Source organism: Hemiscyllium ocellatum, chromosome 23 (genome assembly GCF_020745735.1).
Source record: "Hemiscyllium ocellatum isolate sHemOce1 chromosome 23, sHemOce1.pat.X.cur, whole genome shotgun sequence".
Classification (NCBI taxonomy): Eukaryota; Metazoa; Chordata; class Chondrichthyes; order Orectolobiformes; family Hemiscylliidae; genus Hemiscyllium; species Hemiscyllium ocellatum.
In genome coordinates this window covers 55536316-55550395 of record NC_083423.1, presented here as the reverse complement: position 1 = coordinate 55550395, position 14080 = coordinate 55536316, and the positions used below count along the sequence as shown (strand labels likewise).

Here is a 14080-nt window from a genome sequence, read left to right as displayed (position 1 = left end):
TGTGGAGTTTGCACATTCTCCCTGTGCCTGTGTGGGTTTACTCCCACTGTCCAAAAATGCTCAGGTTAGATGGATTTGCCCTACTCAATTGCCCATGGTGTCGAGAGATGTGCAGGATAGGTGGATTCACCATGGTTAACAACCTCATTTCAGGAAAGCGGGTCTGGGTCATTGCAGACTCAGTGAGTACATTGTAAAGATTCTACAAAAACCTCATCAGTCTGGTGCGTCTGCCAATTATTGCATGTGTCATCTGGTCACCAAGCCCTCTGCCTATGGAAAATGTTTTCCTTTTTGATTCTCTCTAAACTCCTTACTTCCCAAAAATGCAGAGTTTCAGTCTGACAAACCATTGAGAGTCCTTGCTGCACCTGAATGGCGCTGGGTTGGCAATAGAGAACCAAGTAACGTTATTTTTCATGTATTTATTTGTTCTGTGTGAAAAACAAGCAAATCTGGATGGTTTCCCTTAGACATGTGTCTGCACGTCAGTCAACTTCTTCAAAGGACAAGAATTAGAGTGGTTCGGTTAAAGTGCTGTGAAGTTGATAAATATCAGCATTCAGTATCCAGTACTGACACATTGTGGTTTCCAGTGTGTATTTTAGCAACTCACCAAGGCTGCCTCTGCAAGAAAATAGCATCAAAATAGTAAGCTTTTTTTCGCACACTATTCCAACTGGTAAATATCTCTTCATTTTCTTTTTGTCAGTCAAAATTCTGGCATCCTCCATCTAACAGGGATGTCCCAATTGCTCACATGCTGAAGCTGATCATTTTCAAGTTGGAAAGCTCTAAAGTCAAGATTCCTGACCCAGGATTCACTTCTCTCACCAATCGAGCTGGGTTTAACATTTCGTGGTTACACATTCGTCCTTACATGAATGACAGCAGACAGTTCAATATTAAAACAGGCCATGGTGGTGGGGGAGGGGGGTGGGTGGGCAGGGATTCAAGATGGCGGTGACCCAATAGGTCTGCTTTGCTGATCTCTGCATCAGAGCCCAGACCAATGTGGGGCACTCACCCTCCCTTCACTGTCCAATTTGTTGAGAATAACTATTTCCTGACTCTTAGAACTATTTAATTGTGGGAGATTAGAAATGTTGTTTTTGCAGATGGTTGAGGGGGGGTGTAGTGGGGGGGGAAGGGAAGGGGAACATTATACAAACAGTCGCGGAATTCTTGTAGCATGTAGCATACTTAAGGCTAAGACTTCAATGAATATAGAGGGTCTTTTAAAGAAAATAGTTTTTAAGTTAGGAAATAACTATGAAGGGTTGTAGCTGACCACAAAAAGAAATAGCAGGAGCATTTCACAATAAAGCTTATAGTAAGATAAGAGAAAATGGATAAAAGAACTGTAACAAACAAGGAACAAAGAATACAGACAAAGGACAGCAGGATGGCCAGATAAGAAAATAACTAACAAGTGAGGTAATCAGCTTATGATAGGATGGGAAGAGGGAGGCGTGATTCCGCAACTTGTAAACTGAATAAGAATGCTTTAATGTGTTGTTTTCGCGCGCATTTCTGCTTGATTGCAGAAGCGTCCAGTGTTTGCAAGACTGTAATAAATTGTTCTTGTTTTCAAGGCTTTGCCTCAGGCTGATTGATTTGTGAGTGAGTTCTGTTTCTCACAGCATTAATTCTGAACAGTGTGGTGCAGTTTAAACAATGACTAAGGGGAAAGGAGTACGGGGCTCGCATAAGGCAGGGACAACCCCTTCCGCACCCCCACCCTCCCCGCGGCAACAGACACACCCATGACTGCGGCGTTGGCCTCCGCGACCAACCCAGGGGATTCACCTGCAGAACAGAGCCTGATATCTTGGAGTTTGCAAAACTCCGAAAGAAGATCAACTCGTCAATGGAAGAGACCCGGGCCAGGCTGGAATCGATCTTGGTCATGCTGCAGAGGCATGACCTGAAGATCCGACGTCACAGGCAGCGTGTCAGGGGTCGGAGCAATAGGCCGCGCCTTCCGAGACCGCAGCTGAATCCTCAGTGGGCCGGGTTCAGGCCCTAGATCGTCGAGTGCTGGCCTTGGAGGTACAGGTCAACAACCTCGAAAATCAAGGTTGTCAGAAGAATATCTGGTTGCTGGGACTTCCCAAACGAGAGGAAGAAAGCCAGTTGGTCAGCTTTCTAGAGCAATGGCTCCCACAGTTTCTAAGGCTGGAGGTTAAGGTAGGCTGGGTGCGGGTCGAGCGGGCTCACCAGGTCGCAGTATGCAGGCCCGGATCAGACCAACACCCCCTCCAAGTCCTAGTGCAACCCCAGCATTATAGAGACAAGCTGGAAGCCTCTAGAGCACTGGGGAAGGATCCCCAGGCTATGGTATATAAAGGAACACGAATCATGCTTTTTCCTTGGTCGTGATTCTCAAGAGGAAGGCCTGTGATGAGGTAAAAAGGCAGCTGAGGGACCTGAATATCCAGTACTCCATTAGGTACCCAGCTATACTGTGTTTCAGCTACAGAGGGTCTGTGTTCAACTTTGATTCACCGGAAATGGCAAAGGACTTCTTGGATGTTCTAAAATAGACTGATTGGCCTGAATTATATGGACAATTATTCTATTCTGCTTTTTGTTTTCTGTAATTTGCCTGGTTTACCTGGTTGTCGGGGGGGGGGGGTGATCTTGGTCTTCTTTTTAATATATGTCAGGGTCATAATTATCTCTTTTCCTTTTTATTCCCTCTCCCCTCTCTTCCCCTTCCTGTCATCCTTTGTTTGGATGGGGGGTGGGTGGTGGGGGGAAGCAGGGAGAGGATTTTTCTATTGTTGTTCTACCAGGAGTGCCTAGGATTACAGCATGGAAGGGATGGGCTGGGTGTCCACTTTTAACTTTCTTGTCATAAGACATTGGTTTTTTTTTCCTTACTTTGTGTTGTCTGAGGCGGGGCATCGCTCAAGCGAGTAGGAGTCATGATGGGATTAATGGGTGGTATGAGCACCCACTGTGGACAAGGGGCAAAGGCTCCTTTCAGTTATGTTTTATGCTGTTATGTTGCAGAAGTAGTTGTTAGAAGTCTTGATTTAGTAGTTTTGCAAGTTGCATTTTTAAACTTATATGAACCATTTATGATTTTCACTCGGTGCATCATGAGTGGGATTCTTCCCGTTTCAAATGCTAGGCCAAATTAAGGATAAGTCCAGGCGCTTCATAATACATAAAGCTTTAACACATAGATAGGAATATGGGATTCTGAATGTATATTGCGCTCCAAGTACATCCCTTTAAATTTGTAACGGATGTGCTGTCTAGATTGATGGCCTTTAGGGTGCGACATACAACTACAGGGGGATACTTTAATCGTAGTATTGACCCTGAGGTGGACAGGAAGCCTAGGGGTCATGCAGGTATGTCTCCATAATCCTGGCAGTTGGTGGACTTGAACAGGGAGCTGGGTTGGTGGATGTATGAAGATGTCTTCACCCCAAAGGTAGGGATTTTACCTTTTTTTCTAATCCACATAAGTGCTATACCAGAATAGACATGTTTTTTGTCCCATCGGCCTTCTTGAACTCGATACTGTCCTGCAGAATAGGGAATATAGCCGTTTCTGATCATATGGCAGTGTCTATGTAGGTCAAGGCCAGAGGTGATGGGGCAGGTTCCTGGCACTGGCGCATGGACCCTTTCCCCCTGAAAGATAGCACATTTATAGAGTGTTTTTGCAGGAGTTTAAAATTTTTCAGGATATCCCGCATTATAATATTAATGCCATAAGGATTTGATTTTATTTCCAAAGATTCATACCTTAAGTGAAGAAGTTTGTTCTCATGTCAATCCTAAATCTATAACAACTCCTTTCTCAGACTGATCCCTATCTCCGGATTCCAAAAACAGGTAAAATATTTTCCCAGTAACACTCCTCAAATATTTTATATATTTCATGGGATCACTTTTTATTTTTACTCTTAAGGAATATAAACTTAACCTGCTTAATTTCACCCAAGCTCTGCACTATACCCCAGATCTGCACTCATGAAGGATCTATATAATTACAGTAAGACTTCTTTAATACTGCAATCCACATGTAATAAAATCTTATGTCCTGTTTAATTTCTGAATTGTTTGCATTTTGATTTCCTATAATTTGCATTCTCTTCCCTCAGATTATTAGTATTTCTCATTTCAAAAATATACCCTTTTTTCACAGCTCCCTATATCATATTCTAACTGCTATCCTGCTGCCCACTCATTTAACCTATCAAAATCCTTTTTGCAGCTCCTTTGCATCATCTTATCAGCTTTACTTTTCCAACTAACTGTATCATCAGCAAACATGTGAACATATGAAACAAGAATAGAAGTAGATCATTCAATAAGTTCATAACTAATCTGTTTGTGTTTTGAAGGCCATCGTCCATCTCAGCCCAACAATCTTTAATTTCCTTGCTTAACAAAAATTCATCCACCTCTATTTACAAGAATATTCACTGACCCTATTTCCAGTCGCAAAGCTCTTAGAGAAATAAAAATAAAGCACCTCATCTCTGATCTAACTTTTTAAACAGTTTCCCCTAATTCTGGACTGACCCACAAGAGGAAACATCCATTCCTCAGCCACCTTGTCAAGACCATTCAGGAATTTAGACACCTCAAACAGGTCACTTCTCACTCTCCAATGGCAAACAAGCCCAACCTTATCTCTATAACAACCCGCTTATTTCAGGTATCGATCTAATAAACCTCCTGTAAACTGCCTCCAATACATTCACAGCTTTCCTTAAATAAGAGCAAAACTATACACTATTCAACAAAGCCCAGTATAACTCTAGCATAATATTGCTACTTTTGTTTTTTTAATTCATACATGAGATGAGGTTGTCACTGGCTAGGCCAGTGTTTATTGCCCATCCCTAATTGCCCTGAGGGCAGTTCAGAATCAGGCACATTGCTGTGAGTCTAGAGTCACATATAGGCTGGACCAGATAAAGATGGCAGATTTCTTTCCCTAAGGGATATAAGTGAACCATATGGGTTTTTCCAACAATGGATATTGGAATCATGGCCAACATCAAACTCTTAACTCCAGTTTTTTAAAAAGTTTAATTTATACTCTGCCATGACAGGATTCAAACCCAGGTCCCCAGAACATTACTTAGGCTTCTGGATTAACAGTCCAGCAATAATATCACTAGGCCATCTCTTCCCCTATATATGTTCAATAACATCCTAACTTTTGTGTTAAACAGCATCCCATATGCTTTGCTGATCCTGTGCTGAACCTGCATTCTGACTTTTTGTGAATCACACAAGAGAACATCTAAAGCCCTCTGCATCTCGGAGTTCTGTAGTCATTCTCTGTCATTCACATGATTATTTAATCATTCTCTGTTTAAGTAATCGTCTGAATTTTACATTCTTCCTGATGAAGTGAACAACTTGGTCATGGTGGCTCTTGGTTAACAACTGGTGCCTCAAACCCCCCGGGACTCAGGTTTGATTCCAGCCTTGAGCCACTGTCTGTGTGGAGTTTGCACATTCTCCCTGTGTCTGCGTGGGTTTCCTCCGGATGCTCCAGTTTCCTCCCACAATCCAAAGATGTGCAGGTTTAAATGTTAAATTGCCCATAGTGTTCAGGGATGTGTAGGTTACGTGCATTAGTCAGGGATAAATGTAAAGAAATGGTTTTTTTTTTAGATTAGACTTACAGTGTGGAAACAGGCCCTTCGGCCCAACAAGTCCACACCGACCCGCCGAAGCGAAACCCACCCATACCCCTACATTTACCCTTTACCTAACACTACGGGCAATTTAGCATGGCCAATTCACCTGACCCGCACGTCTTTGGACTGTGGGAGGAAACCGGAGCACCCGGAGGAAACCCACGCAGACACGGGGAGAACGTGCAAACTCCACACAGTCAGTCACCTGAGTCGGGAATTGAACCCGGGTCTCAGGTGCTGTGAGGCAGCAGTGCTAACCACTGTGCCACCGTGCCGCCCGAATTTTGGATGGGATACTCATTGGAGGGTCAGTGTAGATTTGTTGGGCCAAAAGGCCTGTTTCCACACCGAGGGATTCTATGAACTTCACATATTCCATCTGCCAGATTTTAGCACACTGATTCAACCTAACCAAACCTGTCAACCAATTCCAACACAATTTCCACCCATCTTGCAGTTGCCTGTGAATTTACCTTTCATTCCTTCACTTCCCACATCTCAGTCAGTTATATGAATTTTATAAAGCAAAAGCCCAGCACAGATCCCTGCACAACTCCACATATCACATCCTGCCAATCAAAGACTAGTTTATGCTCACTCTCTGTTTTTTGTCTGCCAGCCAATCTTCTAATCAAGTTAATTGTTGTGGTTCTGCTCGCCGAGCTGGAAGTTTTTGCTGCAAACGTTTCGTTCCCTGGCTAGGGAACATCATCAGTGCTGTTGGAGCCTCGTGTGAAGCGCTGCTTTGATGTTTCTTCCGGTATTTATATTGGTTTGTTCTTGCCGCTTCCGGGTGTCAGTTTCAGCTGCAGTGATTTGTATGTGGGGTCCAGGTCGATGTGTCTGTTGATGGATGTTCTTGCCGTTTCCGGGTGTCAGTTTCAGCTGTAGTGGTTTGTATATGGTGTCCAGGTCAATGTGTCTGTTGATGGAGTTTGGGGATGAATGCCATGCTTCTAGGAATTCTCTGGCTGTTCTCTGTCTGGCTTGTCCTATGATAGTGGTGTTTTCCCAGTCAAATTCATGTTGCTGGTTGTCTGAGTGTATGGCTACTAGAGATAGCTGGTCGTGTCGTTTTGTGGCTAGCTGATGTTCATGGATGCGGATTGTTAGCTGTCTTCCTGTTTGTCCTATATAGTGTTTTGTACAGTCCTTGCATGGTATTTTGTAGACTACGTTAGTTTGGCTCATGCTGGGTATTGGGTCCTTTGGGTAGTCCATAGAATCTGGGGGTGTTGTTGCTTTCAGGTTTCATTCTTTGCTGGTCTGCTTTGGTTATCTGTCCGTTTTTTTGTAGATTCCTTAGTGTGTTGTTTATTCTATTGGTGAGTTGTGGTGTGGGGTCGGAATCCTTCATTTGGTAGGTGTTGGTGTCTGCGAGTAGTTGTTGTGCTTTACTGATGTAGTCTGATTTATCTAGGATGACCGTCATTCTGCCTTTATCTGCCGGTAGTATGATTATGTTTTTGTCATTTGGACTGACAGAAGAGACACAACAAACAGTGAGACAAACGGTAGTACCCATGATGATAAGAAAATGACAAACACATAACCTCAACACCAAGGAGAGGGAAGCACTGAAAGCACTGAAAAATGACATCCACAAACCAGACATCCCACTCAGACCCATAGTATCACTACCAGGGACACCAGCATACAAACTGGCCAAAGAACTACAACAAAAACTGAAACACCTAGTCAGTGGATCCAAACACTCCATACAATCAACACAGGAATTCTTGGACGTCATCAGGAATACACACATAGACAAAGAAGAAACCATGGTATCATTCGACGTGACGGCACTGTTCACTTCAATTGACAAAACCCTAGCCAGAGAAACAATAGCCAACCTACTGGACATCCATAACAGAACACAGGAGGCCGAACCTATCAACAAAGACGGCATACTTAAACTACTGGACCTGTGCCTCACCACACACTTTACATTCAACAATCAGATATACGAACAAATCAACGGAACACCCATGGGATCACCAATCTCGGGACTCATAGCAGAGGCAGTTATGCAAAGGTTAGAACATACAGCCATACCACAAATCCAACCCAAACTCTGGATCAGATATGTTGATGACACCTTTGTAATCATCAAAAACACAGATATAGAAAAAACACACCGAATCATCAACGCCACACTCACAGGAATCCGATTCACACGAGAAGAGGAAAAGGATAGCCAACTCTCATTCCTAGACGTGTTAGTAGAGAGAACACCCAACGGAGAATTCACCACAAGGGTACACAGGAAACCAACACACACAGACCAAGTCTTAAACTATGAAAGTAACCACCCCAACACACACAAACGAAGCTGCATCAGGACACTATTCAAAAGGGCCACAACACACTGCAGTACACCAGAACTGCGAAAAGAGGAAGAGGAACATCTATACAAGGTATTCGCCAAAAACGGATACCCACGCAACTTTATCACCAGATGCCTAAGAGATAGACCGAGGAACGAGGACATGCCACAACCAAAAGGATTAGCCACTCTACCATACGTCAGGAGCGTCTCAGAACTGACAGCCAGACTACTGCGACCCTTAGGACTCATAACAGCACACAAGCCAACATCCACGCTCAGACAACAACTCACTAGAACAAAGGACCCAATACCCAGCATGAGCCAAACTAACGTAGTCTACAAAATACCATGCAAGGACTGCACAAAACACTATATAGGACAAACAGGAAGACAGCTAACAATCCGCATCCATGAACATCAGCTAGCCACAAAACGACACGACCAGCTATCTCTAGTAGCCATACACTCAGACAACCAGCAACATGAATTTGACTGGGAAAACACCACTATCATAGGACAAGCCAGACAGAGAACAGCCAGAGAATTCCTAGAAGCATGGCATTCATCCCCAAACTCCATCAACAGACACATTGACCTGGACACCATATACAAACCACTACAGCTGAAACTGACACCCGGAAACGGCAAGAACATCCATCAACAGACACATCGACCTGGACCCCACATACAAATCACTGCAGCTGAAACTGACACCCGGAAGCGGCAAGAACAAACCAATATAAATACCGGAAGAAACATCAAAGCAGCGCTTCACACGAGGCTCCAACAGCACTGATGATGTTCCCTAGCCAGGGAACGAAACGTTTGCAGCAAAAACTTCCAGCTCGGCGAGCAGAACCACAACAATGGATACCCGAGCTGCAAATCTTCAATCAGATTTTAATCAAGTTAATATATTATTCGCTATGAGCTTTTATTTTCTGCAATAGCTTTTGATGTGACAACTTATCAGATGCATTCTGGAAATCCTAGTACAGTGTTGTGTACAGAGCTCCTCATTATCCACAACACATGTCACTTCTTCAAAGAACTTTAACAAATTGGTTAAACATGATTACCCTTTGAAGAAACCATGCTGATTCTTTCTGATGGCCTTGAGTTTTTCAATATGTGCTGATAAAAATGATCTATAATTTAAGATTGATGCTAACACCTCCCCACACAGACATCAACCGAACTGACCTGTAGTTTCCTGTTTTCAGCCTCCCTCCCTTTTTGACTAGAGATGTTATATTTGCTGCTTTCCAGTCCAATGGAACCTTTCCTAAATCTCGGGAATTTTGGAAAACTGATACTGAAATATTTACTACCTCATTAGCTACCTCTTTTGGAACCTGAGGATGAAATCTATCTTAACTTGGAGATTTGATAGACCATTGCTATAAGTTTGCTTATTATGCTTCCCTTGTGATTGTGATATTCTGATGTTCCTCATTCACTTCCTTCCTAATGTAAGCTATTACTGTAACAATTCTGTAGTTCGAAGTAAAGTATTTGTTCATTTCCTCCGCCGTTTCCATGTAATCTATTATTAATTCCTTGTTCTGATTTAGGACCAACAATCACTTTTCTTAATCTTTTACTTTTTAAATACCTGTTAAAAATATCTATTACTTTCCATTTTTTATATCCCTAACTAGCTTGCTTTCTTGCTCCCAATTAACCTTATCATCATTTACTGTTGTTCTTCATATTCTGAACGATTGTCGAAGTTCCATTCATCTTTGTGCATTGGTATGCTTTTTCCTAAACTGTGATGTTTTCCCTAACTCTTCAGATAACCATAGATTGAGAGTGTTCCTTTTAGAATTTTTCTTTATAGCAGAAATATAGATATTCTGATCATTCTGAAATATCCTCTCAAATATCTGCCACTGTGTGTCCATTGATCTATCCCTTAGCCGATATGCTAGTTCACTTTAGCTAGCCCAGCTTTCATGCCTACTGGTTATCATTATGTAGGTTTATAATACCAGTCTTATACCCAATCTTTCTCCCATCAAACATGATACAGGAATAGGGACAGAGTGATACTATCACTGAACTATTAGTCCAGAGACCCAGGTAACATTCTAGGGACCTGTAATCAAAGCCTACCAAAGCCGGTGGTAGAATTTGAGTTCAATAAAAATCTGGAATTAAGAGTCTAATAATGACCATGAATCCATTGCCAATTGTTGGGAAAACCCATCTGGTTCACTAATATTCTTCGGGAAGTAAACTGTCATATATACCTGGTCTAGCATCTGTGTTCTACTGTATTGTCAATCTGATGATTCTAGGTTGTATGTAGATTAAAGTCACCTATGATTTTGCCATCCCTTTATTATAAGTACCCAATATTTCTTCTGGTATACTTTATCCCTCATTGCGGTTATTGTTACTGTTATTGTTGCGGCTAGCAACCCATTGGTGCTGTGGGAGACTGCCGAGGCCTATGCACAGGGTTTGATTATTTCTTACTCTGCGACTCAGAAATGACAGAGGGGAGAACAGCAACGTTTGCTTGAGGCTCACCTGAACGCAGCTGAGTTAGCATACTTTGACAGGCTGCCCATAACTAAATTACTGCGGATTACAGCCATGAGGGCTACTTTGAATCCTGCACTCACCCAGACAGCAAAGAGGGAAATCTCTTTTGCGAAACAGAGATTATTTGAGTACGGTGATAAACCAGATAGATATTAGAGTACTTGGCCAGAAAGAAGAATGCCCCCTCCCCACCCAATCCATTACATCCATCACAGAGAGTGCTGGTACTCTTACTTGCAATGCCAAAAAGATTAATGCAGCATTTTTAGTTTGAGCTGTGAGGATAGAATGATGAAGATGGAGTCTTTTTGTAAGACCTTGGACCTTTCAGGTGCAACCTCAGAGCAGGCGTCCTTTTTGAGTGCCCCACTGACAATTCAGGAAGTACAGGAGGCAGTGAGACTGCTCCAGAGTGATAAAGTGCCTGGATCAGATGGATTTCAGAGTGAGTTTTATAAAGAGTTTATAGACAAAAAGGATATGGAAGATATAGACTGTAGGGAAATAGATGGTGACATCTTGCAAAATGTCCAGATTATAGAGGAGGAAGTGCTGGATGTCTTGAAATGGTTAAAAGTGGATAAATCCCCAGGACCTGATCAGGTGTACCTGAGAACTCTGTGGGAGTATAGAGAAGTGATTGCTGGGCCTCTTGCTGAAATATTTGTATCATCGATAGTCACAGGTGAGGTGCCGGAAGACTAGAGGTTGGCAAATGTGGTGTCACTGTTTAAGAAGGGCAGTAAAGACAAGCCAGGGAACTACAGACCGGTGAGCCTGACCTCAGCGGTGGGCAAGTTGTTGGAGGGAATCCTGAGGGACAGAATATGCAAGTATTTCGAAAGGCAAGGACTGATTCGGGATAGTCAACATAACTTTGTGCGTGGGAAATCATGTCTCATAAAGTTGATTGAATATTTTGAAGAAGTAACAAAGAAGATTGATGAGGGCAGAGTAGAAGATGTGATCTATATGGACTTCAGTAAGACGTTCGACAAGGTTCCCCATGGGAGACTGATTAGCAAGGTTAGATCTCATGGAATACAGGGAGAACTAGCCATTTAGATACAGAACTGGCTCAAAGATAGAAGACAGAGGGTGGTGGTGGAGGGTTGTTTTTCAGACTGGAGGCCTGTGACCTGTGGAGTGCCACAAGGATCGGTGCTGAGTGCTCTACTTTTTTGTCATTTACATAAATGATTTGGATGTGAGCATAAGAGGTACAGTTAGTAAGTTTGCAGATGACACCAAAATTGGAGGTGTAGTGGACAGCGAAGAGGGTTACCTCAGATTACAATAGGATCTTGACCAGGTGGGCCAATGGGCTGAGAAGTGGCAGATGGAGTTTAATTCAGATAAAGGTGAGATGCTGAATTTTGGGAAACCAAATCTTAGCAGGACTTATACATCTAATGGTAAGGTCCTAGGGAGTGTTGCTGAACAAAGAGACCTTGGAGTGCAGGTTCATAGCTCCTTGAAAGTGGAGTCACAGGTAGATAGGATAGTGAAGAAGGCATTTGGTATGCTTTCCTTTATTGGTCAGAGTATTGAGTACAGGAATTGGGAGGTCATGTTGCAGCTGTACAGGACATTGGTTAGGCCACTGTTGGAATATTGTGTGTAATTCTGGTCTCCTTCCTATTGGAAAGATGTTGTGAAACGTGAAAGGGTTCAGAAAAGGTTTACAAGGATGTTGTCAGCATTGGAGGATCTGAGCTACAGGGAGAGGCTGAACAGGCTGGGGCTGTTTTCCCTGGAGCATCGAAGGCTCAAGGGTGACGTTATAGAGGTTTACAAAATTATGAGGGGCATGGATAGGATAAATAGGCAAAGTCTTTTCCCTGGGGTCAGGGAAGTCCAGAACTAGAGGGCATAGGTTTCGGGTGAGAGGGAAAAGGTATAAAAGAGACATAAGGGGCAACTTTTTCACGAAAGGGTGGTACATGTGTGGAATTAGCTGCCAGAGGAAGTGGTGGAGGCTGGTACAATTGCAACATTTAAGAGGCATTTGGATGGGTATATGAATAGGAAGGGTTTGGAAGGATATGGGCCGGGTGCTGGGAGGTGGGACTAGATTGGGTTGGGATATCTGATCGGCATGGACGGTTGGACCAAAGGGTCTGTTTCCACACTGTACATCGCTATGACTCCATGACATGCTGGCCAGGCCATTCTTGGATACGTACAATTAGTCATTCAATCAGAGCTGACTCCCATTCTCTTTGAGAGAAACAAATATTCCTCTTATCTTTAAGAAAGAAAAAGCCCCAGAAGATTGCAATTCATACAGGCCCATATCGTTACTGAACGTGGACTTTAAAATCCTGTTGAAAATGCTGGCGTTAAGGCTGGAAAGGTATTGCCTTTCATTGTAAAGGAGGACCAGACAGATGTTATTAAGGCTTGTAGGTTACCAATAATATTAGAAGACTATTAAGTATGGTCCAAATATGTCAGCAAAGAGCAATACCGGGTTGGTAGTCTCCCTGGATGCAGAGAAAGCGTTTGATCAGGTGGAATGGCTGTACCTATTTTATGTCACAAAACGGTTTGGTCTTGGAGAGGTTTTTGCCAAATGGGTGCCAGTGCTGTATAGTGATCCGAAAGCAGCGATGCTCACTAATGGTATAGGGTCAGATAGTTTTCGTGTCAGCAGATGCTGCTGTCAAGGATGCCCTCTCTTGCCACATTGGTAATCGAGCTGCTGGCAGAAGCTATTCGGACGGAACCCAATATAACTGCCCTGGAGGTAGAGTCAGGTGGCATAAAATTATCCTCTATGCGGATAATGTCCTTCTCTTTTTAAACAATCCAATGACATCTGTGCCCCACTTAATACAAGTGATTAATCTATTTGGTTTGTTTTCAGGGTATAACATTTATTTGTTGAAATCAGAGGCCATGTCTGTGAGGGGTCTCACTAGTATATCCAACTTTGGGGATGGAACCCGTTTCCCCTTCCGGTGGTCACAGGGGGGTTTTCTGTAGTTAGGCATTTTTATCCCCCCAGTTTTTGATTCATTATATAAAGCCAATTATGAGCAGCTGCTAGAAAGTCAGGCAGGACCTTCGGCGCTGGGAAGATCTTCCGATATCTTGGTTGGGCAGGATAACTCTGGTTAAGATGAATGTTCTTCCTCGCTTATTATATCCCAAGAGAATGCTCCCTTTGATTTTGCCAAGGCCAACGCTGTGCAGGCTTTACAACTGGCTTGGATCTTTGACTTGGCATCATAGGTGGCCTCTTATTAAGTTGGATAAATTGCAGTTTCTGCAACGGCGGGGGGGGGGGGCGTTCTCGATTTTCTGGACTTTACGAAGTACCAATTGAGTTCATTGTTATCCTATGTGTCTGAATGGGCTTGTCACAATCCGCAATCAATTTGGCTAGACATTAAGGCCCCCCAGATAAAATACCCCCTTATTAATTTGTTATTTATGGGCAAGATAAGAACTGTTATGGATCACTGTAAAAACCTGATTGTCCTAAACATAGTTAAAGCATGGAGAATGATGC

General features: G+C 43.0%; 1 protein-coding gene across 2 annotated transcripts in view; it reads right to left on the bottom strand.

Moving 5' to 3' along the window:
- The window catches only part of plxnc1 (plexin C1), a 176250-nt gene that overhangs the window by 131122 nt on the left and 31048 nt on the right, over positions 1 to 14080 (bottom strand). The gene's annotated exons all lie outside the window — the stretch shown is intronic.